General features: G+C 38.4%; 1 protein-coding gene across 2 annotated transcripts in view; it reads right to left on the reverse strand.

Annotated features, from left to right (window-relative positions):
* Positions 1–27,765, reverse strand: part of CHL1 (cell adhesion molecule L1 like) — a 133,798-nt gene that overhangs the window by 76,940 nt on the left and 29,093 nt on the right. The gene's annotated exons all lie outside the window — the stretch shown is intronic.

Raw genomic sequence — 27,765 nt, forward strand, 5'->3', positions numbered from 1 at the left:
CTCTCACTCTTACCATCTCAGATGGGCAATAACCATTTTAATCTGTAATGCCACAGATGACTTGGAAGAATTCACTTGCAAAATAAAACAAAATAAAACAAAAACCAAAATAAAACAAAATCTGCAGCTGTAGGTACAATATGAAAAGGGCAGAGGGCTGGAAAGAGAAAGATCAAGAAAGAGGAAACAGGTGATTTCCTCCTGTAATATAACAGATATTGCCCTTAGCAAAAAATACAGTCAAGTAAGGAATTCAAACATCCTATTACTGCATTCAGGATTTACAAATAAAATACATGAGAAAAATTGAAATCATCCAGCTTTTTGCAGTGTTAGTTGAAGCAATTTATAGGACTGAAATACTGCAGGAAAACGAATTTAAAATGGACATGCGCTGAAGAACCTTTGGAGAAATAGCTGGAGTAATCAAGAGACATCACTTTATAAATTCAGCATGAGCCGTCTCTCTTTAAAGTATTCAGTGCATATACCTGAAGGAACACCTTCATGTGGATTTGCTTTTCTTTCATTTAAGACTTCAAATGTCACAGGCAGTCTGGATAACCCTGACAAAAATAACATATCAGCTGCAAAAATCTCCCATCCACCCCCATGGACCAGAATTGCACCAGAGGCACTTGACATTGCACCAGCAGAGCTGGGGTCACGCACCGTAACATCACCTACACTCACTGCTGGGGCCAGGCTGCTCTGGTGCTTTGTCACAAGAAGCAGCAGTAGCAAAGAAACACCCTCATGTATTCTCAAAAACAACCAAAAAAGAAAAAAAAAAAATATTTTGAATGTATTTCTTTGTAGATATTGACATTCTTTTACCCAAATGATTGTGAAAACGTAGATAACACATAGGAAATAAGTTCAACATCTTTTGAATCACAAAACATAAGCTGGTGTTGGAATATAGTACAGAGATCCATTATATCAGGAGGTAGACTTGAATTTATCACTAGGATGCCTCCAGATAGGTAATAATGTGATTAATTTTAATGCATCAGAATAATGCTTAAATATTAACAACGTTCATCACAAAGTTCATTTAAATTATTAACACTTGATTATCTATTAATTGATTGTATTATTTTTTCATCAAGTGCTGGAGTTTCTCTCTATTGCTATTACAGCTCCTTCCTACCACGCTGCAATCACCTATAGCCCTGCTCATGGTAGTAAACACAGCACTCAGTAGTGAGAAATTCGCATTTGTATCTCATCTGTTAGAAATTTGGACTTCAAAGGAAGTCTATTTGTATGAAAAGAAAATATCTTTCGTTTTCAGGGGTTGGACTAGATGACCTTTGAAGGTCTCTTCCAACCCAAACTACTCTATGATTTTAAGGTTGTATCACTAGTGACAACTTAATTTTGCTACTCAGCCCTACTACTGCATACAGACAAAATCCAGTCCATCAGAGAACAGCAATCGCCTCACCAGGTAAGTGTCTGCTGTATTGCAGATCTGTCCTTGTACAAACAGTTTAACAGATGGTTTGCTTTTCTTGGTAGCAAAATATTTAATCACACAGAAAGCAAAAAGTGCAGTTTCTTTCAGGGAAGATCAGGTAGGTAATAAAGAATTCTCTTTAACCTGGATATGAGGAACATATTACTTGAAAATACCCAGATGCAATATAGCATAAAACCATAACATCACAGTCTGTGTGTGTCATTATAGCTTCAGTGCAATGAGCTGCATTTAGATTATTAAAACGAAACAGTTATTTTCCCAGGATCTTGTGATTGTTGCATTCAGCAATTCAAAAGAGATGGATCAAAAAGGGTAGTGAGGTAATTCATGGTATTAAGGACCATAATGTCAGGGCAGCAGATGTCAGGCAGAGACCAGGACCCATAAGCAGGATCTGCACCGAGCACTCACTGGAAGCTCTAGTTTTAGAGTGATATTGAAGATGTCATCAAGCTCTAGCAACTTCAAATTCAGCTCCACAGGATGCAACCTGTATTACAAGCAGCTCGAATTACAGGCCTACTTATCCCCTTATTCATAATTACTGGTTATTCATACTAAATAAAATCAACTTGTACCTTTTTCCTTGTCTTAAAAAGCCCTGTCTTCAACACTGATTTTCACATCACTGCTTATCTTCATCAGCAGAACTAAGACCATACTTACAGTGACATATAATGACTTACACAGTTAATGCTTATGGTATTTTGGTGTTAACTTGCAGGGTTTGGTTATGACTGTGCTCTGCGCTAGACTAAGACACAAAGAAGACTTCATATATTCATATGCAGATTCTGCTCCTGTTCCATGGAAACATGCTGCAAAAATGCATATGTTATTTCAATTGCAATTTTTATGTAAAATACTTGGTATTAAAGTGCAATAGGTAGTCAATATTTTCAACATACTAATTTAGAAACAAATATGAACACATTGTATCAGAGCAAAATCAAACCTGAAGGGGAGAATTTAGGACAGAAAGTTGCGTGAAAGCTGGCTTGGAAGGATGAAGGAATGAGATAACCATCCAGACACAAAAAGGGGCTGCGAAGGTGAAAGAGAGGACACAAATAGCTTTAAGAAAGAAACTCCAAAGCCCTCCCTCTCACCTCAGCTGCTATTGTTATATTACAAACTTGGCATTCCCCTTACAGCTCCCTGGCCACCACAATGCCATACGGCAAATCGCTCCTGGACACTGTGCATGTGAATGGCCAAATGCTTCTCTTTCCCCATCTAACAAGGCCATTCTCCTATATGTCACACGTTTGAAACATACTGAAAAAGCCGTTACTGAGGACTGGTCCAGCTTTAGGAAGAGATTTGCCTAAAGCTAGTGCACCCCAGAAGTCAGATAACATTCATGATGCATCTAAGTATCCATCCTCCAGGACACACGATGACATGTATAGCTGGGAGATGCTGAGGAATTAAATGGGCCAGAAGCGATGCTCAGATGACCTTCACACTCACAAATTAAAATGGTACAAGTAGAGTGAAGAGAAGATTTTTTGAGTTACAACATACTAAAAGCTTACTGATATTGAAGTCATAAGAAATAATGAATATTTAACTTCCAGTTGATATTAAAAAACCTATTAATGTTTTATTTTGTCATCCATAATGAAACAAGAAATTAGGTTAGTGATTCCTAATGATATATATAGTGCACTAGTAAAATTGCTGGACCTAAACAAATGCTCTTCTTAGTAAGGCTCGGCAGGAACAGGCAGCTGAGGTCCACATCAGGCTGTGTTTCGAGTATGCCAGCTCCATACATAAACCAGTGCTTTTCCTGCACTCGAAGAAATGCTTGCAAGGGTGGAATGTGAGCTCAGAAAAGGATGATATGGATTACAAATCTCAAATATGACCTTGTCACTGTAGTCCTTGGCTTTCCCAAATCATTGTGGTGCTTTTAATAAAGGAGATGGTCTTGGACTGAAGACAGAAATGTAGTTCCCAATTCTAACAGACTTTATATGTTATTTTACAGAACCTTTTTGTGCCCAGCCATTCTTCTTCTGCCTTTTGGATACCTTCTCTATTCATACCAAAAGTTTCTCAGGATGGGACCTGTGTGCAGTGAGTATGCTACCTGGACTTCCCATGGGAGACACAGGCCTATTCTAATAACAATACATTTAATCATAGCCTGAAAGTATTATTTAAGCCTTATTTTGAGGAGCGTTTGTTCCAAATTTGCCAGGAAATCCAGGCTTTTAATTATAAACAAAAGGACGCTTAAATCTGCCCTGTAGTAGTTCATAAGTGTTACACGGAGATCTAACAAAAGAATTGACAATGCCTGTGATCCTATCAAAATGATGAATTGAAGTGCACAAACCCCAAGTAATATGAATGAGTATCCAGGATGTTCAGCAACGCTAAGTTATTGGAATTCAGCACTATGTAAGAGCTGAATGGGGAACTCCCTCTGCTCCTGCGCAGCACCATGAGCCTGCAGCTTCCACACTCAGTGGCTTTCCAGTACAGATGAAATGACACCAGAAAACTGGGATATCAGTGAAAGTGACTGGTACTCAAGCTCCTGACACTCACTGCTGCTATAAAAACTGGGGAACTGGACATACCCAGGGAGTGCAGAGGAGCTCCAGTCACGGCTCTGGTCTGGAGGTGACTGGCAAAAGCTACAGGGCACATGCAATAAAACACAACTGAGATGCCTCCAGGGTTTTCCCTTCTGGAGGCATCAGTGAAAATGACAAAAACTAGAAGTTCTCCCCTCACTCCTTCCTCCTACTTCCCCACACGGTCCAACTGACAGAGCACTAGAACAGGCTGCCCAGCGACATTGTGCAACCTGCTGTAGGTGAAAGCAGGGGCTTGGACTAGGTGATCTCCAGAGGTCACTTCCAACCCCAACCTTTCTGCGATAAGGTCACACTGATAGTGCTGACACCTGACTCAGTGCAACCTCCCACCTCACTATTCCTTACTCCTTTGGTGCTTTTCCCCTCTTCTTCTCATTCCACCACACAACAAAATTGATGTGTCACTGGAGAATGATCCTGACTTGCTGAAAATCCAGGGTTGTGTGGATAAGCCAGCCTGGGGATCTCTGAATTTCAGATTATAACAATTTTACTAAATTGGGTTCAGCTAACAGAGGTTTTACTGCAGCGCAGTTCCCTGCTGTACATCAGTCACTTATTACATGACAAGACCTACAAGTGCAGACCTACTTTGCACATACTATTACTTATAAAAAGCGTTTAGTAGTAAGACCCTCTAGAGAGCGCATTATGAAAGATTATGGACTAATTTCACCAAAGACATCCCTGGAGAATAGTGATGCTTTGGTGAAGAAGACAGACATGACTGCTGCTATAGCTGAAGAGTCAAGGAAGACTAGTGAAAGGGTTAAAGCTTTCTGCTTCGGATTCTTTACAGACTAAACCAGTCACTTATCCTTAATAATTCAATTTATTTGTATTAACATACTAGTGAGTCAATATTTGCTCTAGCCTTTGCACAAAATAATTTGAAATGTTTCTTCTTAATCCGGTTCAATTGCATTTCTTAATGCTAAAACACCTTTATTTCATAATATACCAGTAGCCTAATTAATATTTCATGCTTATTACTTGGGCTTAGTCTCACAATAATCAATTCCAAAAAACAACTTGCACAGGACTCTGGTTAGGGTGTTTAATCTTCCCTTTTGATATATGCGGTGCACTTCTCGTTTGCAATGGATTTACATCAAGTTGATTTGTTTCTGTTATCATACATGGACCTCTATTGTAAATTAAAAAAAGAAGTGTGTCATTGTCCCTAGAAATGGGGTGTTTATTTTCTCTCAGTCTTCTCATGTTTTCCCTCTGCACCTTATGCCTGTGAGACATAAAGTACAGAGCAATTTTGAAACACAAAGTTTCTGAATTTAATCTAAATTCAGCCCCATGTCCAATTTGATAACAAATCACTGGAATGTAAGCATTCGCACTTGCTAAATGCACCATGATTGTAATTACATGCATAAAATCATATTGTGCTAGTGTTAAGTGATGCTTCATAACAGATTTTTCTACCATTCTATACATAGAATACATCTGATAGGTCTATGTGCTATTGCTGTTTGGCCTTAGGGTAGAAATTGAAGGCCAATCTTTCAAACTATTTCTTCCCATTATAAATGTTTCTATTGGGAAAGTGACGAATGCTTGCTTTCTCATTTGAAGATCTTTGAATTCAAGCCATCGATCTAGTATGTACACCTTGAATTCACTTATTCTCTGGAAATACCAGCTTGCTTCATGCAGCAACAGACATCGCCCTTGAATGGCTCATGACTTTGGAAAGTTAAGTTGTGAAACTTTAAAGGACTCTTTTAAAGCAAGAATCAACCAGCCCATTTTTTTTCCCTAGTCTTTTCCTTAGTCTTTCCAGCTGCAATTGAGGAAGAAGATTATGGTTGGAAACGTGGCATTTATGCTTCCAGGCACTCTGATATAGCTTAATAAAACAGAAATACATTCAGATGTATTTCCAAGTCCAAGATTGAATAAAATCACCTTTCTAGAGACCTGGAGCATCCTTTGAACCCTTCCCTTCTGGGAAAGAGGTGGCCATCCGTGTGTCCTCCTTTTGCAGGAATCAACTCTGAAAATAAGGCTAAGCTTTCTATACTGCCAGAGCAAATCGGGGCCATCTTTTCCGCTAGGATAAACTCGCAGAGCCGTGAAAGCCAACGGGGCCTGCGTACAGCTATGGAGAGAATGAAACCCTCCAAGAGCACATGTCGAGGTGCAATAGCTGTCTTGGCTGCTTCAAAGGCAATGTTCTGGTGAGGGGGTTGGTAACCCTGTACCGCTGATAATTCACATCCTGCTCTCCTCTGCTGCAGGAGGATCCCTGCTGACTTCACTACCAAAAGATGCAGTATTTTTAATATTTAACAGCCACAGGGGGTGAATGGGGGAGGAAGGGGAAAAAAAAAATGACTGTTAAATTCGTAAGTTTCTGTGCCTGAAAGAGATCAACTTCACTCTAAATATATCCCAGTTTGGACATATTATAGACAGAGCTCTTGCAACTTGGGCATCAGATTGGACAGCCAAGCTGCCTATACACAAAATTCCTCCCCCAGCACACAGAACTGCCTTTTCTTTAGCAAGGCAGACAGCAGCTCTGCTGGCATGCTGTAGAAAAAATTGAGAAGATCCCACCTAACTGCAGCTTTTTCTGCATAGCTACATATAAAATAAATTCTGTGCTGAGTTTACCATGAGAGGGTGAGAAACCTGTGCTTTCTGTCACTGCTTTCACCAAATATGATTTTTATTTTGCAAATGCAAAAGCCTCTACAAGGAAGCTTAAATTTTGCTTTCTGGAAGCAGTAGTGCAAAAAAATCCTAATCACACCAATGCTCATGGAAAATAAGGTGAACCCTTTTAGAATAAACAAATTCACAGTCACTGAAATCCCTCGCTTGTCTTTTGGTGTTATTTGCTTCGCAATAGGCCTGACCTGACCTTCCACAGATGAATGGGAAGAAATCACTGATCTAATGGCACATAAATATCTCCATTAATGTGAAAACCTAAATATGTCAGTGTGAAGACTTTTGACAACAGTTTTATCCTGCTGAATCTTGTCATCCAATTGGAGAAATGTCAGCAGTGTATTAAGCAGACAGGAAAGCTAGAAGACTCATTAAGCCACATTTAAACTACTAGAACATGCAAAATTGAATATTTTCCAGGATCGTTAAAATAAAACTTAATTACAGAATTCAGGTTTATGTGTGTCATCCAGTGTCACAATACTTCAAGACAGATGATGAGAGGAAAAGGCAAAAAACCCACAACAACTGCATTTAGCGTCACAGCAGTATCTGCATTATTCATCATCAGTTGTGCAACGACAGATTTGAAATAATTAGTATTACTCATAAGTTATGCAATTCCCTCACCCAAAAGAGGAGCTGTAAAGAAATGCAAACTAATTATAAGTCATCCACGTTCTCTGCTGCTGATGCACTGCCACCTTAGACTGACCCTGCTGCAAGTGCCATCCTGGTGCCTGTGCTGGCTGGAAAGCTACAGCAAACCAAACCTCCAGCTTTGAGCAAAGAAGGAGGCCAAACCGCATTAATACTATATAGTGACAAAAAAAATGCAACTATCAAAACGGAAAAGTAAACTAATTAAAAATTCAGGTGTGTACCTTCCAGCATAGTCAAGCCCCTGACCTCACACTAAAAATTAATAACAATAACAATAATAATAATTAAATGTCTTTCTTCTTCTATAGTCAAATCTCAAAAGCACAAAAAAAAGAAAATTCACCACCATAAATGTCTCTTTTCCTTCTAAAACAACCACTGTGTACCTATTCCCACTAGTTAATGTATACATCTCACACAGCACAACACTGTTGATCACCAAAATGAGCACCACTGGACATTCAGGAGTCCTGTTCCTCTAGGGGAACCCCAGTGCAAGCAAAAGCTCTCATTCATCCCCTAGGTTACCTGAAATCCTTCAGCACTGCCAAATTCAGACCCCAGAGAACCCCAGAGAAAGGACAGCCTTGCCATAACTCTGTCGTTTCACAGAGACTGAGAGCAAACAGAGAGAGAAATCCAGTACAGGTTTGGGAGGTTTATCCAGCAGGCAAAGAGCAGAAGGCTCAACATGGGTCTGTGAGAGCTGCATAGTGCAGTTCGCATGAGACAGAAATTCACACCAGGAGCTAAGACAAAGTGTTGAGCCTACCATGCATTTACATTCTGAGGGTTTTATTGTGCTTAGTTTCTTCCTCCCACCCCTCACAGAGTATAATTTTTTTCTGCTAGTTTTCCTTCAGCTGTCACAGACATGAAAATTTACTCACATCTTACCAGCAAGACAGATTTCTCTTTCATCTTGAGATACATGCCCTGAAGCATTATTGAATGAGTTTTCCTGGAGAAAGAATTTACCTGAGGCGAAATTGCTCTTCTTGTACTTTGTAAAGGAAAATATTGGTTTACCACTGCAAAGCACACACCTGTGGAACATACACAGACATGCTCCACATAAAGACCTGGATTTCAGGGTGAAGACTGAGAAGAATACAAAACACTTTAACAGAAACAAAGGAATCGATACCTAAAATTAAAACTGATTCTGGAATCAAGAGATAGAATATTCCCCTTCTTTCCCAAAATCAGGGCAAATAAGGGCATTATACAAATTTGATAAAATAAATCACAGCATTTCTTCTATTTAGTCATGGCTAATGGCAGGTAGCAATAAAACTGACACTATTTTCCACAGTTTCATACATGAGAAATACGTATTGACACTTACAGCAACATGTATCATATTTATCAACATACATGTGCATTTTCTCCAGCACATCCTCTTATTGCAATCCAAAAATGCGCTGGGATGTACGCGAAGATTTTGTCCTGCCTCAGAGCAGATGAAGTGAGAACTTGAACCAGCTGCCACAGAGCATGCTAGAGAAGAAAGTTCATCCAAATTTGTTGGGACTTAGATGATGGTATGTCAACCAAGGTTCCTATGTCAATGTTTATGAAAAAATGTTGTGGGGTTTTTTTTCCTTTTTAGGTGAATTTAGTTCTCTGCATTTTTCTGCATTCCCCAGTATCAAGCACCATTTGCTTTCCCTCCTCATTCTTCCTTCCTTCTCTGCTCCACCTGTTCCATGTAAACTTCTTAACATGAGACTTTTCCAATAATATGAATCAAATATTTATATTTTATTTACATTTCTTGATTCTGAGCTTTCATTACAAACAATCTAGGACAGTCTCATTAAGTATGGTACCTCTGCAAGCACTTCTGTCTACAAAACCAATTACCATTTACTTTACTTACTGTCCACATAGAGCCAAAGGTAGAGTGGCCACTAAGGTAACATAGAAGTTAGCAAGAGATTCAACATTGACTTCAGCAGAGTTTGGCTCCCTCCTCCATAAGGAATTGCAAGAGACTATAGCACAGTTTTGATGAATCTTCAAAATCTGGAAGCACATATAACTGGATTCTTCCTATTTTATTTTTCTCTCAAGGCTCAAAGAAGAAAAATGAATAATTGAATGCAGGAAGCAAAAATATATCAGTGCACCCAACCAAATAGAAAAATTCAGTCGAGGTTCCTCAAATGCGGATCAGAAGCTATGAGAAATAACCATGAAATATACTGCCTCAATGTGCAGCTCTCTGTTTACTGAAAACACAGAAAGAAGCTGCTTCCACTCAGAAGGAGGCAAAAAACACTGTCAGTCAAAAACTGGCACGTACCACAGCAGCTAAAGATGAAGTTCGTTTGGTGTGAGCCCCTGCACATTCCTGGTGGCTTTACCTACCCGGGCCAGATTAAACTGTTCAAGGTTGCAAATGGGTGTGGTAGGATACTCTAAAAATCTGATAGATGGTTAAAAGGATCTGCTTTTCATCAGGTGAAGTTAGTGTTTCCTGGAAAGCAGGTTCCCACAGAGCACCCGAATTTAGATTCTTCAAAACTGAAGCACTCTGTACCACAACTACACTTTGTAAAGAAAATCTGGTGTATTTGGTCAGCAAACAACTGGCAAAACTCAAATTCCCATATGACCAAGACGACAGAAATGCTAAAACAAATTGTTCCAATAAAAATTATTTTATATGTATTTTTAACAAGCAAAAAGCACCAATCACTTGATAATAAACTATGGTCTCTTAGTTTTGCATTAGCTTAGTATTTGTCACTTTGACTCTGCCACATCAGCATGTTGAGCTATGAAGGGACACCAGACGTAGCTGTGCCCTAGGAGCCCACTTCTTGCAGGGGAACAGCAATGAGGGATTGAGAGAGAAAGAAGATAAAACGGAGAAAACAAACAAACAAGCAAACAAAACCTCCACAAAAAATCTGGGCTGGGACAGAAATTCAGAAATAGTGTCTTAATAGAAAAAAATCCTGATCTTGTACCAAGATGTGCTTTAAACAAGGCTATGTGATACAAAATGGCAAAGAGACCAAAGTAGGATGGAGAGACAGACATAGATATGAAATACGAACTACAGTCTATGCATCAATGGGTCACAAACATTTCAAAGTGATCTCATATGTCACTGCCATGCCCAGGCCCTGCCTCACACACCATAAGCAGCACATTGGGACAAGACGACAATATTCCATGTATGTTCCCTTTTGGTTAACCAGCTGTTCGACACCCAGAACCTGCTTTAGGTCAGCTTTTAATCAATTCAGAAATTTCAAACTGTGTTAGGGTTAATCTCGATGCTCCTCCTTCTCCTCACTACTCAGGACGGCTGTCTTCTGGCCCCCATCCTTCTTCTGGGTTGATGCCACCTCCCTTCCTCCCACCTCACCAGGAGCTCAGTAACGGGCTGCAGCTGCAGCACTGTCTCCACAACACAGGAGGAACTTGCACAACAAATCATGACTCTCTCAGAGAATTTAACCTGAAATACTCTGCAGATGCAATAACCGGACATTTAAGTAGTGAGTCATCTTTTCTTAGCTCCTTTTAAGGAACTTAGCTGGCACATTTTTGAGGAATATATCTTAATACTTTGGTTTGCAAATTGCAGGGTGATACATCCCAGACCTGGAAATATGGATTATATGGCAGCAGAACCACATTTGTCAAGGGGAAAGCGCTTAGCACTATATTTTCCTATATGTGGTACTTGCAAAGCCTGATCTTAAAATACCTGGGTTTATACTTCTGCCCTTCATTCAACGAACTCTTCTTTTAAAAGAAGTCAGCTAACTTGAACAAGACAGACTTCAAATTCTATATTCCATTACAGCTGAGCAAATTATATTTTAAATATTTTTAAAATGCATTCCCAAACTCAGCTCATTTCTGTCTTTGACTGCCACAGCAATCTCAGGCATATCTAACACTTTTCTTCTTTGCTTGTCACAGTTACCAGGATCTTATCACCTACATCTGTGCTCACTTTCTAGAAGGGTTTCTGTTAGTATCAGTTGCAAGCTGGGACAGTTGGCCTATCAATAAATTTTATACAGCCATACCACTGAAAGTACCACGAGGCTCTGTGTAGCACATAAGTAACTAAAGTAACTAAAACTACTCGCTTCCCGCAGGCACATAACTAGGCTATGCTGGCCTGTAAGAGAATTTTTCTTAGACCAATATGAAAGGACCTTCAACACATACATTGTTCTGCATGGAATGTTTCCAGGCTGCACATCTATATTACAGAAATGACCAGGTTCCTTTCAGGGAGGTCTCAGGATTCAGCAGAAGACCCTCTACCAATTTATGACATGCAGCATCTTTTAAATTAAGTTTTCAATCAGTAAATTATTTCTGATGATTCTAAATTCTCTAACGGATGTCAGTGCACCTGCCTTTGACACATCAACAAATTGCTGTCTATCTGCAACCAACTCTCGAGATAATGACTGTAAATATTTTTAGACCTCTTTTCAAATAGGCAACGGAGAAGGGTTGCAGATGGGTGAAAGTGGGAAACTTCAAGTCAGAAAAAAACCCCAAACAATTGAGTCAGAGAAATATGACAATTTGTCTAAAACCAAGGATTTTAACACTGGAAATAGGAAGGAGAGAGCTTTACTCTCATGTCTTGGTCTAAAGCAAGTAAATTATGTTACCTAATACATCTAGATCACTAATTTGGACAACTCAGCAGGGAACTGAACAACCGCCTACACAGAAACAGTCAAAAATAACAACTCATAATAATTTATTAAGCTATATCCTTATGTTATGATTACTTGTTGTCAGTGAAATGAGGTATGATGACTAGTCCTGGAAGTATGAAGAGATTAATACCAAAATAATATTTCTATCTATACATACAGTAATGGTCCAGGCATTAACACTGCATTAGTCCATAAGGAGCAGGGTGCTAACCTGCACTTTAGACTTTGCCAAGAAAAAAAAGAGTTCTCATCAAACCAATCTATTTCAACATTATAACCTTTATCCCTCAAATAAAGATGCACAGTTTTTGCCAAACCCCTGCTCATTACACACTGCACTTAGTCAAAGCTCACTATATGGTAATACAGAATACAATATTTATCCTTTCTATGTATAGATATACATATACGATTTGTAAAGGATGCTTACATCAAGATGAATCAACAGCATTAATTAGATATTTTATGACTGACAATCTCTATTTTTGCAGGTCTACCAGTCTACAGTAAAACACTCTTACCCGTTCACATATACACAGAAAAAAAAAAAAAAATCCCAAATAAATCCGGTTCTTTAACCTCGCACCTAAAATATTATCTACTTACTGTTTTCACAGAAACATGATCCTTTCTTGATATATTTTTCATCAAGAGATGGCACAACACTCATGCGCTGCCTCGTGGCAGAATCATCCTGCCATCACCAGCATTCAGACTACGGCTATTTACTTCTATGGGATCCAGTGTGGCACTTTTCCATCAGACACAGCATTCAATGACAGGTCACTTGTTTTGCAAGTGTGAGAATGACTTTGAACAGCAAATGGAGTGAAGAGAAACTGAAGCTCAAGTTAATCCTCATACCACGCAAACTTTTCTGACTGATTTTTTTAATACTTGCTACAAGAAGGAAAAATAAAGTTTCAGATCTAGACATTGCCAGCAAACCACAGGGAGTCCAAAGGCTACAGTTTGTGATGGGAACTTCAAAAAAATATGTCAAAAGCATTAGCAGTTTAGAGGGAGACGAACGACTATGCTTGTATTCAAGCCCATTTGCTAAAGAAAGCGTTTAATAACGAGTGGCATCAAGAGCTGGCCTCAGTTTTTCTCAGTTGCAAAACAAGCAACAAGCAAAATGTTTTGCAAGTGCTCTCTTAATATCCCTATTTCAGTGCTTCCACCAGTGCCCTGACAACACTAACATACTGAAATCTTTGTCAAAGCCACTGCTTCCCAAAATGTTGTTTTAAAAAGTAAAAATGCCTCGATAAATATCTGGAGAACGTCAGAGCAAAATTATCATATATTTAATGAATGCCAGACTGAACTTTCAGAGTTTTACTGAAAAATGCTCAACAATCCAAACTGTCCCCCAGCAGCCCCCAGCTCTCCTTCAGCTTCCCCCAAGGAAGGAGCACTGCCCTTCATCAGCAGGGCTGACTCCATCCTCTCCCACTGGCCCTGGGGACAGGACAGAAGTGCCCCAGGGGCATCGGGGGATCCTGTGTACACTCACCCCTCCCCAGGACTTCACCTACCATGCTTGCATATAAAAGCTCAAATGTAAGCCCTTCAGAGAGAAATGAAAATCCTGTGTAATGAGCAGGGGTTTGGCAAAAACTGTGCATCTTTATTTGAGGGATAAAGGTTATAATGTTGAAATAGATTGGTTTGATGAGAACTTTTTTTTTCTTGGCAAAGGAAAAAGTGCTCTTTTCTGGGACAGCTTGTTGAGGAAATGAGGCTTTTTACACTTGTGCAGCCTCTCCCATCTATCCAAACCCCTCAATCACTGGCGAACAGGCAAGTTTCAAAGGAAACTCAAACTAGTGACTCCACTGAGAAAAGGGACATTGTAAACTCTGTTTGAGAGCAGCTGACTGGCAAATCTCAATATATTTACTGGCAAGCCAGTCAGCCTGTACATAACATAGGCTGTGAGTAACTCAGTATTATTCTTGTGCCTGCTGAGAAAGACAGAAAATGTACAAGCGATTGTGAGTGCAAGTCATTAGGAAACCAAGTCAGGCTTTTAGGTTCACAGGTTACAGAATATCTTGTTTTGTAAGAAAGGCTCAATCTTGAATTACCTGGAGATAATTACTTTCCCTGTTATTTTGTACTGTATGGGTATTATTAACTTTTTACATAAATCTGAATTGTAGAAAGGTAAACCAAAGTTGATTAATGAAAACAACCACCCTATAGGGACACAGTAGTTCAACAGATGATCAAAAAGACCTTCGCATCATTAATCTGCATGATTTCATGATATTTTTCTTAATTCTTTCAAAAGCAATAAGTATTTCTGTAATGTAGGTATGAAGCTTCCTTTGAAAGGTCTGTCCCTCCTCCAAAACTAGTTTGCCCAGAAGCACTGCACAGCAACAAAGACTTTCTCAAATTTGAAACTAAATCATTAACCAGAAAGGACTCAGTGGGAAAGCACTTCTTGCTCAATATAACAGGTTTCATAGCCATCATGTCTGCAGCCTGCCATTTATTCATTAATTCTCAAATGAGGGATTATGAGCATAGACAGTGTCCCTTTGTCTTCCAGCACGGCACATTGAGGATATAACGCCGAGTCCCTTATTAGTGGGTGTCCTCCTCACCCCTCACTCAGAGACAGAACTCCTTGTATGATGACAGAAACCATGCGGTGACCTCCAGCCAGTGCAAACTGTTGGATAACCGGTTAACAAAAAAAATGGTTATTTCACAGCAGCCTCTTCCAAGCTCCCAGTATACGCAAAATCTGCCGAGGTAGCATCCCTGCGCTCTCACACCTCAGGCCTTTCCAACAGCCCTTCTTCTACATTTATCTAAGCTCCAGCCCTCATCAGATGCAGAAGTCTCCTGAGCATCTGTCAGGTGTCCACATGCTATACAGCACACTACAGAAAAGCAACCCTTCTGAAAAAGCATGCCTATTAAATCCCGAAGAGCGATAACAGTATCCAAGTTCTTCAATTTAATGAGGCAACATCACTTAGGGCTGACTCTTACTAAATGTATATAAGGAAATAATTCCCTTGTAATGAACTTGTGCGGCAGCCGGCTTTGCCCTTTCTGCTAATGATAATAAATTCCATCCGAATTATTTCACATACTGAATAGCTGGTGTACTGTACTTACCCTTAGCCCTGTGTGCAAGGACAAAATAGCAACTACACTACAGGGAAAAAGGTGCATCAATAACTTTTTCCTCTTTTGCCATACTCTGACACGATCAGCAATTTTTTTTTGGCAGGATGTAAAATGCTAAGCTTGGCAGGGAACTGTTTAGAAGCAAATGACTTTTTTCAAAGATTGTAGTGAGGAAATATGCAAAGTGAGATACATCCAAGAGATATCTGCCTGCTTGTAATCCTACTTCTACACAGCTAAGGAAGATGGTACAACTAAATAAACAGATTATGAAACATGGGCTGTCAGTGCAATTGAACGACAATCTATCTTATAGCTGCACAGGAATAACTTCTACTGCAACAGTTTTTGATCCAGCATGACAGGATGGGTTTTGAGGAAATATGTCAATAGTGTAGCAACAGGTAAAGAAAATCCCCAAGTAGTTTTTTCACATCTTCATCAAGCCCAATTCAGGCATGCAAGTCATTTCGTAACAAGACATCAGCTTTTAGAAATTGGAGTTGTGATGACTTCGAAAGCCTAAGTTTCTAGCATGTGGTTGATTTGGTTAGCCAAGATATAATTTTGTAAGTCTACTCAGCATATATGGGTGGTATGGAAAACAAGAACCCATATGGGCACATACTATGCATCTATAAGGCACGATACAATGACTGAGGAGAAAACAGCAGTCCTTTCAGACAAACATTAACTTCTGCAAACATTATCCCATTACTACCCTAAGCACTTGTCATACACAGGAGACATGAGACTTTGCAACGCATATGTGGTTTGGGAAGAGAAAAGGAGGCTGATACTAATAAGAGCTGGCACCTCGCCACGGCTCAGGCTAACAGGGAGGGAATTTGTGAACATCACCTCTGTCGACTCATCACCAGGTGGATGCTGTGCATTTTGTTTGTTCTTTTCTGAAAAAATGTCAGTTCAGTTAATCCAATCAAGGATGGCTAAGGGTATCAGAATCAGTTTTCAAACTGTCAGAAAATAAAGCAGTTCCTCATCATTTAAAGACTGAATTACGGTTGCCTCAAGATAAAATATTGGTAATATTAATAATTTAGTTCACAAATCATACCTCGTAATGCAAATCACTTTTCAAAATTTTCCTAGTTACCACAAAGTACATTCAGAGAAAATTGTAATTCCAATTTTTAGTCTCATCTTCATAGTTTTTATTAAATTACTATTTTACCTGTTAAGAAAAAGAGATATATGGTTTTTTTAGTTTTTGTTTTCCCCTATTCTTCTTCAGCTGACTCTTTCAGTTTGGGCCCACTGACTTCATTACGGTCCTCACACATTAGAAGTGTTATTTATGTGAACTGGCCTCAGGACTTCTCCAAAATAAATGCCAGTGGTAAATTAATTCCTTAATCCTCTTTATGCCACAGGATGCAAATCTGTACACATAACATTTGCTTATCTACTTTTGGTATTAATTCTTACATTTTTAATCGCTTTCCATTCTCTACCATTTACTTATGCTATTCTGTTAAAGAATGAATTTAGAGAAGGAATTCAACAGTTCAGTCACTTTCAGAAAATTAAATTAATTATCTTTCCATTTCATGGAGGGCACTGTGTTGTTAGGGGTTTTTAAAAATAATTTCCTTTGTTCCAAAGTACAGAAGTGAAGGCACTCTGTTATCAAATCTGCCTCAGAAATACGTAACTAGAAAGTGGAATTGCAGAAAAAGTGAATATTCTTTATAGCAGAATGAAATACATTAATTTTCAAGTCTATGGGGAGAGGACTTGGAAAGAAAATTAACTACTAAAACATAACGAAAAATAGGCTGTACTTTTTCAAAAGAACCTTATAATGCATGGCTTATTACACTTTTAAAATACATTTTTTATATTTACCATATATTTATTATTCCAATACTCTACTATTTACATTTGTGTTATATTGGACATCAGAGGACAGCACTACACTACAGACTGTCCAAGTCTATAACTAATATTGCAAACAATACGTTAAATGTATTGCATCCACATTTATATATAATGTTGGGGTAAAGTCTTGAGATCGTACACATTTTTCCCCCCACATAAAAGCCCCCTCACAAAAAAACCCGTGCATTTTAAGAGCTTGTTTTGGTAACAACTTCACCTTTCAAAAGTTGGCCCAAATCTAATTTTTATTATCTCATCAAACCAGAGTGTTGGAAAGGAATTAAAGAAGCCACCTAGACTGTTGGCAGACTCAACCATAGCTCTGCTGTTTCTGGATGAAGCTACCGAGGGATTGTACCTTCCCAGGAGCTGGAGCCTCAGCAGCCACCCCAGCAGCCTCGGGCAAGGCTTGCTGGCTCAGGCACTGGCTGGCGTCTTTGATGTCCATCCTCACTCATTCATGCCACAGTTTTGGCCTTCCTTCCTATCCACAGTGGAAAATCCCATTTCCATTTGCCTTTTCTACATCTGAGTACTTGCTCCACACTTCTATTTTATTTATTTATTTATTTTTAAAGAGTGAACAGTCTCTCAACTTTTTTTTTTTTTTCCCCTGGGGCAGGTTCTTTCGACTCATTTCAACCAAAAATGGTTTTGCATTTCCCCAGGGTAAAGACTAGCAAAAATACACTGGTTTCTTGTGCACATATTGCAAATCTTTAAGACCTTTTCCTGGAAGTAGTCTGTCTCCCTTGCCCTCCAAATCCAGTACAGGATGTCACCTGCCTCAAGGACATTCCCATCATCATGAAAAACCATCACAATGTTATCAAGCTATAAGACTCTAAAAAACCCAGTGCACACCAACTTCAGGCATTTCACATCTTAGCCCTCCCCACCCCTCAAACCCCCATGTTTTGGATGCTCAGAATGAAAATATCAGCTCTTCATCACTCTCAGATCTACTGCTGATAGAATCGAGATCTGCCATCTCCCAGTGATTAACTATCACCCAGGCAAGGCTGCTGGAGTGAGACATTCCTGCCAGAGCATGGATCAGACACCAGGACTGCAAAAAGGTGCTGAAAATACAGCTGGGAAGGAAATGCAATAGGAGAACATAACCACAATCACAGCGCAGTTATAGGAACAATATTAATGCTGTATGGTTAACATAGTTTTGGTGAGTAATAGAAAAATATGAATCTTGAAGTCTTCCAGTTCAACTAATGAAGACTAATTAAGCAATAAGAAATACTTCATATAAATCTTAATAAGTTTTTCTAACCCTTCTGTAGTTGAATTAGCTGTAATTAATCAAAAAAATAAGGAGGGTAATTTACTAAAGAACCTTTTAATTTTGGAGAGAAGTTTCCCTTTTCCTACCTTGCCCACAAAAAGGGTTTAAAAGATAAACACTAACCCATTACCTAATAGGGAAAGAATATCAAATCATACTCCACATATGAAATCTTGGCATGTTCAATGCCTTTTTTTCCTTATGTCTTCACAAAAAGATGTTTTACAGTGACCAGACCCTCAATATGATTCATTTTGACTAGGAGCTTGGAACACAAGCTGAGCAGAGGGTTAAAGACTGCATGGGCAAGATACAGATGAGTTAGTCATTAAGGATTAAATTTATTTTGAAACACTTCAGGTATCAGTGGAAGTTCTCTTTAAACTATTAGTAATTACATTTTAGTACTCCTGGGGAATGGCTGAGTTCCCAGAGGACAAGAGATGGTCAAACAGCAAGTATTTTTAGAAATGGGGAAAAAAGAAGACTACACAGTCTGGATTTACTAGACTGAAAGATCCAGGAACAAATAATTAAACAATTAAATTATAAGCACCCAGAGGAATATAAAGTGAGAAGAAACTGCTAAAATGTATTTGTGAAGAACTAATCATGTCAACCCGATTTGGTTTGGGTTTGGGTGAGGGGTTTTGGTTTTGTTTGGTTTGTTTGTTTTGTTTTGGTGTTTTGTTTGTTTAATCAGGATAATTACCCTATCAAAAGAAGGAATTAGATGTGGTGCATTTTGAACAAACATATTCCTCTATCACAGTAAGTTAGATTAACCAATTTCTTATTTTGGACTAATAATAAAAAAAACCCAAACCACACTCAAAGAACAATTTTAAACTGTCCTCTTGTAAGTGGAGGAAACACAGCAGTGCACCTCCACAGGTGTTTGCACTTGGCCCCATATTTTTGTGAGTGACTTAGGTCACATCAAGTGCAGAGGATCTGCAAGCAGTCTGAAGGATAGCACTAGCCTACCAAATTATCCCAACACGTTGGAAAAAGAAAATCTGAAATAATGAAGATATTTTGGAAATAATCAAGTGCAAACTTTATAATGTGCTTTATCGGGTAGCAATACAGAGAGAACAGAGAGGTTAGAAAGGATAAAACCTAAACATGAGTCAGCAACGCGAGTCTGCTGCCAGAAAGACAAGTGGTGTTTGGGGAAATATTAACAGATGTTAACCACAGGACACAGGAGGTAATTATTCATATGAGATTTAGAAAACATGCCCTAGAAAGAAGGATATTTCACTCTATAAAGAGACAGGACAAAAAAGTAGACATAGCAGCAATATTCCAATACATAACAGGTTTTAATTAAGAAAACTACAATCTGTTGTACTTTGTGAGCATGAGTAACTGGCTTCATTCACAGAAGATTAGGGGCAGATATTATGAAAAGCTTTCTGAGCTATATAGATAGTTAATCATTTTGATATGTTACCTCCAGGAAGGTGGTTTGGATCCATCACTGGAAGCCTCTAAAAAAAAAAATCCTGATGCAAACATCCCACCTGGAGGCAGGTTGTGTGGCGTGGCCCAGCAGGCTGAACTAGATAACCCCTTAAGATCTTGTGCCATTCTAACGCTTGCATTCTAATACTTTTGGTGTCAAAGAACCCAAGAAATAACATCTTACAGAATCATTATCTCCTCTGGAAAAAAATAAAGGTAAAAGGATCATTTAATTTGGCACAACTGACTACTGCTGCTCAGCACAGCACCAGCTTCATATTATCTTTCTCTCTAAATTCATATTACACAACTGCAGGTCAAATATGTACAAAATTATTTCTTGATAACTTCATTATTTCCAAAATGAGCCATCCATACTTGAGAGTTTGCAAAAAATCTGTCCACAAAGGCACCTCTTTAACCTGGTCCTGCCAGTTTTATGTTTTCCTATGAAACACATTCAAATAAAACCAAAATAGAAAAAGCTACCTTGTTACACTTCTGCTTAGCACTCCTGTGTACATTGGTTTCTTAACATGGGTCTACTCTATATTACCTTTAGGAAAATGCCATTAAGAAGGAAAATACACTTCCTTCATTGCAATTGTTTGTATTACATATTCATTTTTCTTAATTTACTATGCATTTGGTAGTCCCATACAGTACTTTGCAGGAAAGTTTATTTCAGCCTCAAACCAGAATTTTATATTTCAATTTACTGAAGTGATACACAAGATTTGCTGATGTGAATTTATTTTACCTTTGTATTTTTCTGTGATTTTATTATCTCATTTATATAAAGCTGAATTACAGTTTATTACCAATCTATTTTCTATGTGTCTAGAAGTATATAGTAATATAGCTACATTTGAATATAGGTACATTTGAAATAATAGGAATAACAAAAGTAGTATTATGCACAATTATTGCTAGAAGCACTCAAAATCAGACATTGTTAATAATAAATGACAACATTATATAAAAGAAATACCATCAGAAAACTGATTTTACATGGCATATTAAAGACTTGATGGCTCAGGAGATGGGTAATAGAATAAAAAGCCTTTCATCTCAAGGTCATCAATTCAAATACAAGTCAGACTGATAGTAACTGAAAGCCATTTGATGAGAGCTCTGATGAAGCTAGTCTCATTACTAAAAATGTAAGAATAGCCTTAGCATTTAGCCCTTTTCCTGCCTCTGACAGCAGTAAATACAGAAATCACAAAGTATGGAAGAACAGATCCAATTTGGCAGGTAGAGTTGTATTTCTCTTGTTATACGCTGCCAGCCCCAGGCTATCGCTATTTTAGCAGTTTCCTAGCAGGTACCTGTTTGTTCTGTTCCAAAATTCAACATTCTCAGTGCTGCTGTGTCTTTTATTGCTTGGATGGTTGGAAAACAGAATTGGGCTTTCAGGTCCCCGAGTTACCACTTCATGTGGTCACATAAGCAACACCCAGGTTGTTTGAGCTGTAATAACTTGGTACATTAATGCATTACCTTTATTCGATACCTTACTATTTTTTTTTTTAGATATGTATCAAAAAACATGCCGAAGTAAAGCCATGCACTGGGAAAGAGAAAAAAACCCATGCAAACCAGAGCAACTGTTCAGCTAGCCTCACATTAGGCAGCAAATAAAGCAAACCACACATGGCATGACTTGAGAAGCAAATTCAAATTCTTCTGGAATAAAAGACCTGGTATAAGTATAATGCCTACATAATTTACTATTGGCTATAGTTAACATGATGGAAAGCACTGATAAGAAACCTATTGATGTTGTCCTTTTGCTCGCCTTTTTAAGCTGAATGAGATTATTAAAAAAAAAAAAAAGAATTTTCAATGATTCTCCGGAAAACCAACCCAGAAGGAATTTTGTTTTCATATCTTTCATAGGCAAAGCTCAGTGTTTGCACATGCAAACTAATACCTACAAATACTTGTTTGCAGGTACAAATGGGGAAACACAGAAGCATTAGTGTGACATACAGCAAAAGGACAAGTGTTTCCCACAATCTCTATTTGGAAACCATAGATTCCTTTTTGAACTGAGGCACTCAGCCAGCCTCCCCAGATCCCTTCAAGCCTCAATTATTTTAAGGTTCTAAAAATCAACCATCTCACAACTCATGTAAAGTCCATCTACAGTAGTACTTGGGTTGAGAAGAGCCATTTTGGTTTTCAGAAGTGGCTAATGGATTCATTTAAAGATATCTAGGTGTCCAAAGATGTAGTTTACAATGTCGGGATAATCAATTCCCCTAATGCAATTTTTCCGCAGTGTAGCACAAGTGCCTAATAACCATTATAGACCCTGCCCTTATCCAGGGGAGACAGTAGAGATCTCCAAACTCTCCCTTCTCTGCTGTGTCTAGAGATGCACCTCAGCACCTACACTTCCACTACTAAAACCCTGTGGATGCCTGTATTTCAGTGCTGAACTTGATCATTTGTTCCTAAATCCTGAAAATTTCATGATATTTCTAATCCATAACTCAGCAGGAATTTCAGATGCAATGCTATTTCAAGTTATTTCACATTTAGTGCCCAAGTAGGCACTACTGCAACGTGCCCACTTCTCCAAGTTCAGCCCTCGCAGAATCAGATTGGAAGATGCCAGACTGAGCAGCACTTGGACCACGTCTTACCACACAGCAGCGGTTTGGTTACAGTTCATCTGCAGTTTTGGGACAGAGAATTTGCTGGTGATACATACAAACAAGAACTCCACCCAGAAGCTTCAGCTTTATGGAAACCCTTCGTATGGTGGAGTCAGTACAAATTTTCGAACTCCCATCAGCCCAAGATGTGTGCACTTTTGGTGTCACTGTGCAGCCTGCACTACTAACCTGATTTTCCCTTGCAAGTGGTCAGGATTTAACCAACTCCAATTACCTGAGGTCAAAACTAGAGATGGCTTTGTTTCAGCAAAGACCTACCCCCTGGATTGCAACACGAAATGGTCATACTTGAGTCGTGTCTGTCCAGAAGACTAACTGTCAAAAGTACAGAAATATGGATTTAAGTGGATTTTGGAGTGTGGAAAAATCCCAAATCCATCAGTTAAGGTCATTAGCTTATGTGGCACACCTCAACGAAGTTAATTTTCAGAGATAAGCGTGTGACAATCTAAATGGAAGAATTCTCCTTTAATGCATTATTAATTCATTTATTATTACAGTTATTATAATCTTTATGTGGGGCACTGAAGTGCAATTTGTTCTATATCAGCTAATTTTTTTAATGAGCCCTTTCTTCTCCTCAGGATGGGAACTTCTTTAACCAGTTATTTGGCTTTTAAGCAAGTATAAAATGACATGATGGTGTACCCTCCTTATAAATATAGCTTCGAGTATCATGCCCTGAATTTTAAATGAAAACAAGTGAGTACTAACTGTCACATTGCCAAATGTCTCTTAAAAGGTAATAGACTCACGAACTCTAAATATAGAAACTTTATCAAACAGTTAAATGCAATGAAATCTTAATTACAATTCCTCTATCTGACGAAGAGGAGAAATACATTTAAATAACAAGATCCTGTATAAATGCAGTTATTTGTGGGGCAGACACTGGAGCATATATTAAGTCTGAAGGCTCATGTGAATGGCTTTGGGTTCATCCTCTGGTCATGCAGGGCAAAGAGGTCGCAAGGCTGATCCCTGCACCAAGAAACTGGTTCAGTTGTTGAGGAAACGGCATATTAACTAGAAAAGTGGGTGTACTTCTGAACCAAAAGGAAGAAAACAGCAAATTTCCCAAACATACACATCTGTGACGCACTGAGAGCCAAGCGTCCAGCTGCTTACAAAGGCTGCATCACTTTTTGACCTTTCTTGCTAAGAGAGAAGGTCACGGTATTTAATAGTCACGTAAATGTGGCACTTAGGGACATGGTTTAGTGGTGGACTTGGTAGTCTTAGCATTACAGTTGTACTCAAGGATGTTAAGGGTCTTTCCCAACCTGAGTGATTCTATGACTACATAGAAAATTACTCAAGTCTACACTCAGAACGTCATGCCTACATTTCCAGTATTTCTCCCTGGAAATGGAATAGCTCAGCCCATGGGATAATCTCAGAGAGAAGACAGGAGAAGGTTTCTGAGGAAAAAAACCCAAAAAGTTTATGCATTTTTGGGGGCCTGTGTATGATGAAACAATACAGAGTGTCCCACAAGAAAATTAGAGCAAATCTGTATTCTCTTTGCTCATGCATACCCAAAAAAATAGCCAGCCTTCACATGGTGACCTTTCCAGATGGCTTGTCCTGAAGATGGAAAGTTTATAACCTAACTCACAAACTGACAAGAAAGTGAGCTTTTCAGTTCAGAGCTGCTCCTATAAAGAGATGAGTCAAAATATATCCAGATTTTTTTGAGATGTAGATTCACACAGCATCTGAATCCCACTGCCTGATTAGTTAAGGTTTATCAGAAATTAGTAAATTATTTCCTACTTGAAACAATCACTGGCTGTAAGAAAAAAAGTAAATTGATCAGTGAGTATAATGAAAGAATAAAAATTTTACTAGAAAAAGTTAAAGCAATATTCAGACAGACTACATTTTATCAATAACTTTGTGAATTTTACAGGACCGTAAGAATACACGAAATGAAATTCTGCAGCAGTTACACAAGAACTATGCTTTCAGCCCTGATCTCTGCAGGAGTCAAGGTCAGTGAGTAGAATACAGAAAATCCCAATAAAAAGTATCTCAAAAGAAAGTTATAGTGTAAATAATTTCCATTATACAGAAAGCTCCTATTAATCCAAGTTAATGAGAAATGCATATTTAAACTCTGCATATTGGTAGCACAGACTCCCTTTTCATCAGCCACAAATGAGAAACTGAACACAAAATTACAGGGGTTTTTAATGAATAGGATTTTAAAAAAAAAGGGGGCAAGAAAAAAACAGATAGAAACCCCTTGCCAGTGTGATTATTTCCTCCAAGCACATCTCAGTACAGGAAGGGTCCACAGGCACTAAAATTCCCTGGTAACAAGGTATCCTAGAGAAGCCCAAGACATAAATAACTTCGTGGCTCCAAGACCTTTTTTCACTGATGAACAGTTGTTGGCAATGTCACCACTAAGGCCCTGCTCTTCCGCTATTTATTTTCAACATGTCCCAGGATACTTTAAAGAAAGGCAATGTCCACCCATCACTTTGGATCCAGCCCCTCCACCAGCGTTTGGGGTAACTCACTGCCCCAATGGCCACCCTGACCAGCTGTTGGAAAGCAGAATGGAAAATTTCCTTTGAAATAATCAGAATGGAATAATTATAGCACCTTTTCTTACAGATTGAAGGACCAAACAGACTTGAGAGGTTTTTTTAAAATATAAAATCACAAGCTCCTTGCCAATTAGATGCTGCAATAGGACAAAGCCTAGCTTAGGGCTCAGCTACACATATAATTAGGATTTACCGTTTGCTTAACAGAGAAGACAAACAAGTCCCATCTGACACTAGAGAGTTTTCAGACTTTGAAAGTATGTCCACATACCTCAAGTAATTAAAATCACATGGAGTTATTCCAGAACATAGATACATGCACACACACAAATAAATACAGACATTTATGCTTTTATAAAAAGCATATTAAAGATAGAAAAGATATCAAATGAGTCCAAAATGTTTATGATGACATTAACTGTTATGATTCATAAATAAATAAAATTTACATCCAAAACACAAATACTTTTTTTTTTAAAATGCATTTCTAACCAGTACATGCAGCTGCTGCTTCATCAATGCATGGTCAATTTGCAGTTTTACGTCTGAATCATTCTCCCCACTTTACTGCATCTAGAGAGAAAGACAAATTTGTGATTTGAGTAATGGTATTTCATATGTAGAATGAATTTAAAAATAGCATCTTTATCAGTACAAATCCTTTATTTTCTTTCCCTTCTGTATCACTCGGTTTATGTCTGATCTCATTCTCTTTGCCCTCCATTTGACTGGAAAAGGACAGGTTTTTCCATATTTGAATAACAGAAGAAACATACCCCATGGAATAGAAAAATGGGCTGAAGTGAGAAGATCTGATTCTTACTCTAAAGCTGGTTTGTGACCTTGGAATGAGTCACTTTTCTGCACCTCTATTTCTCCTCTCTTTCTTTGCCTTTCTTGTCTACTCAGATTACAAGCTTTCTAAAGCCTGTTAAGTGTTTATATAGCATAACACAGATAAGATTCAGCTTTCATTGCAATTGCTAGATAACACAAAACCAGAAAAATAACTCTTATCAACCATTACTTATGTTATTTTTCCTTATAGTCCACTAATGTGAAACCCAATTTCAAAATTATTTTCAATGGAGTTTTTTTAAACAAAAAAAAATTTAAATGCCCATAAAAGAAAAGTGTATTCAAGAAGAAACAGATCGCTTAAATGTTTTGTTTCCAATAACATTCTCCCCACTTTAAATATATTGATCAAGAGTTGCGTTTCCATATCAATCTCTCGTAAATGTGGATACGATGCACCTCTGCTATTGAATTAGCACCTTGATATTCACTCCTGGTTGTGCTGTGGTGCACGATGGGCTTCAGTTCAGCATCCTGCTCTGTTCTCATCGGATGCTCTGCTACGTGCTGGGAGCAGCAAAGGCAATGGGAAGACTTTGGAGCTTTAAGACCACTTTCCTTGGTCTCCCAAAAGAGACTATGCACACACTGTATAAATCCCAGGCTATACTCCAAGCACCAAGAAGCAAAAGAAGCACACAAGCTTTTTTCCTTTATGGGTCACCTTTAAAAGTGATTTGCTTTCAAGACTCCCTGTATGAATGACAAGATATTCAGTGAGACGTCTTAAGGGAAAAGAAGTGATAAAGAAAAATTCAGCTAACCTATTTTCTTTCTTGTCACTACTTGATAATCTCTTTATCTGGTCTCATTTAGCCAGTTGCAGACAGACTTATTTCCCCATGGACAGATCCAATCCTTCTTCCAAAGCACACGTGCACATGCACCTCCTTTCCCACAGCATTTCAAATTTATATCGTAACATCTCTGCTGTTTTGGTGTATATATAGCCAAATTCAGCTTACATAGCTGTGCGTGTACAAGCTGTACATGCTTATTGCTACACACATCTCTTGTCTTTCACAGAGTTTCTGTGGTTATGGGCACACACAGAACATTTATACAAACCTCTCCATCAATATAGGTATGCAATTTCACTGAAACACAATTCACTAGCATATATGTTTTAAACTTCAACCCCTTTGTCAATAAATTATGGTTTCTGATGCGAACAGGCAATATTTTCTGAAGCTCTGCAGTGATTTAGGATCCTCAGCTCTAATTTCAGCTGTACCTTAATCCTTCTTGACTTCTGTTGAGGCTTTAGCTTAGAAACCCAAACCCAGTCCCACACACATTCACACAGGCTGGCAAAGCAGAGTAGAAAATCCCTATCATGTGAATCAGTGTAAAACAGAGACTATTTTCAGTATTTCAGTTTATCACAGGACTGGATTTGAAAAGTTCAAGACCAGAGATGCTGCTAGTACATCAGGTCCAGACTTCCTGGCATTACATTTCCCCCAGCTACCTCTATATTAATCCATTTCACTTGTAATTGATTAAAACATCCACTCCAAATTAAAAAAAAATTATTTGTATACATGAAAAAAGAGAAAATGTAACATTTTTAAATCAGAGATTCTGAGGGAGGAGGGAATTACAATTCATGTGTCTCCCTTCCCCTATTTTTTAATCTAACTCAAAAATCACAGCAGACAATAGTAACT

This window comes from Caloenas nicobarica, chromosome 11 (assembly GCF_036013445.1).
Source record: "Caloenas nicobarica isolate bCalNic1 chromosome 11, bCalNic1.hap1, whole genome shotgun sequence".
Lineage (NCBI taxonomy): Eukaryota > Metazoa > Chordata > Aves > Columbiformes > Columbidae > Caloenas > Caloenas nicobarica.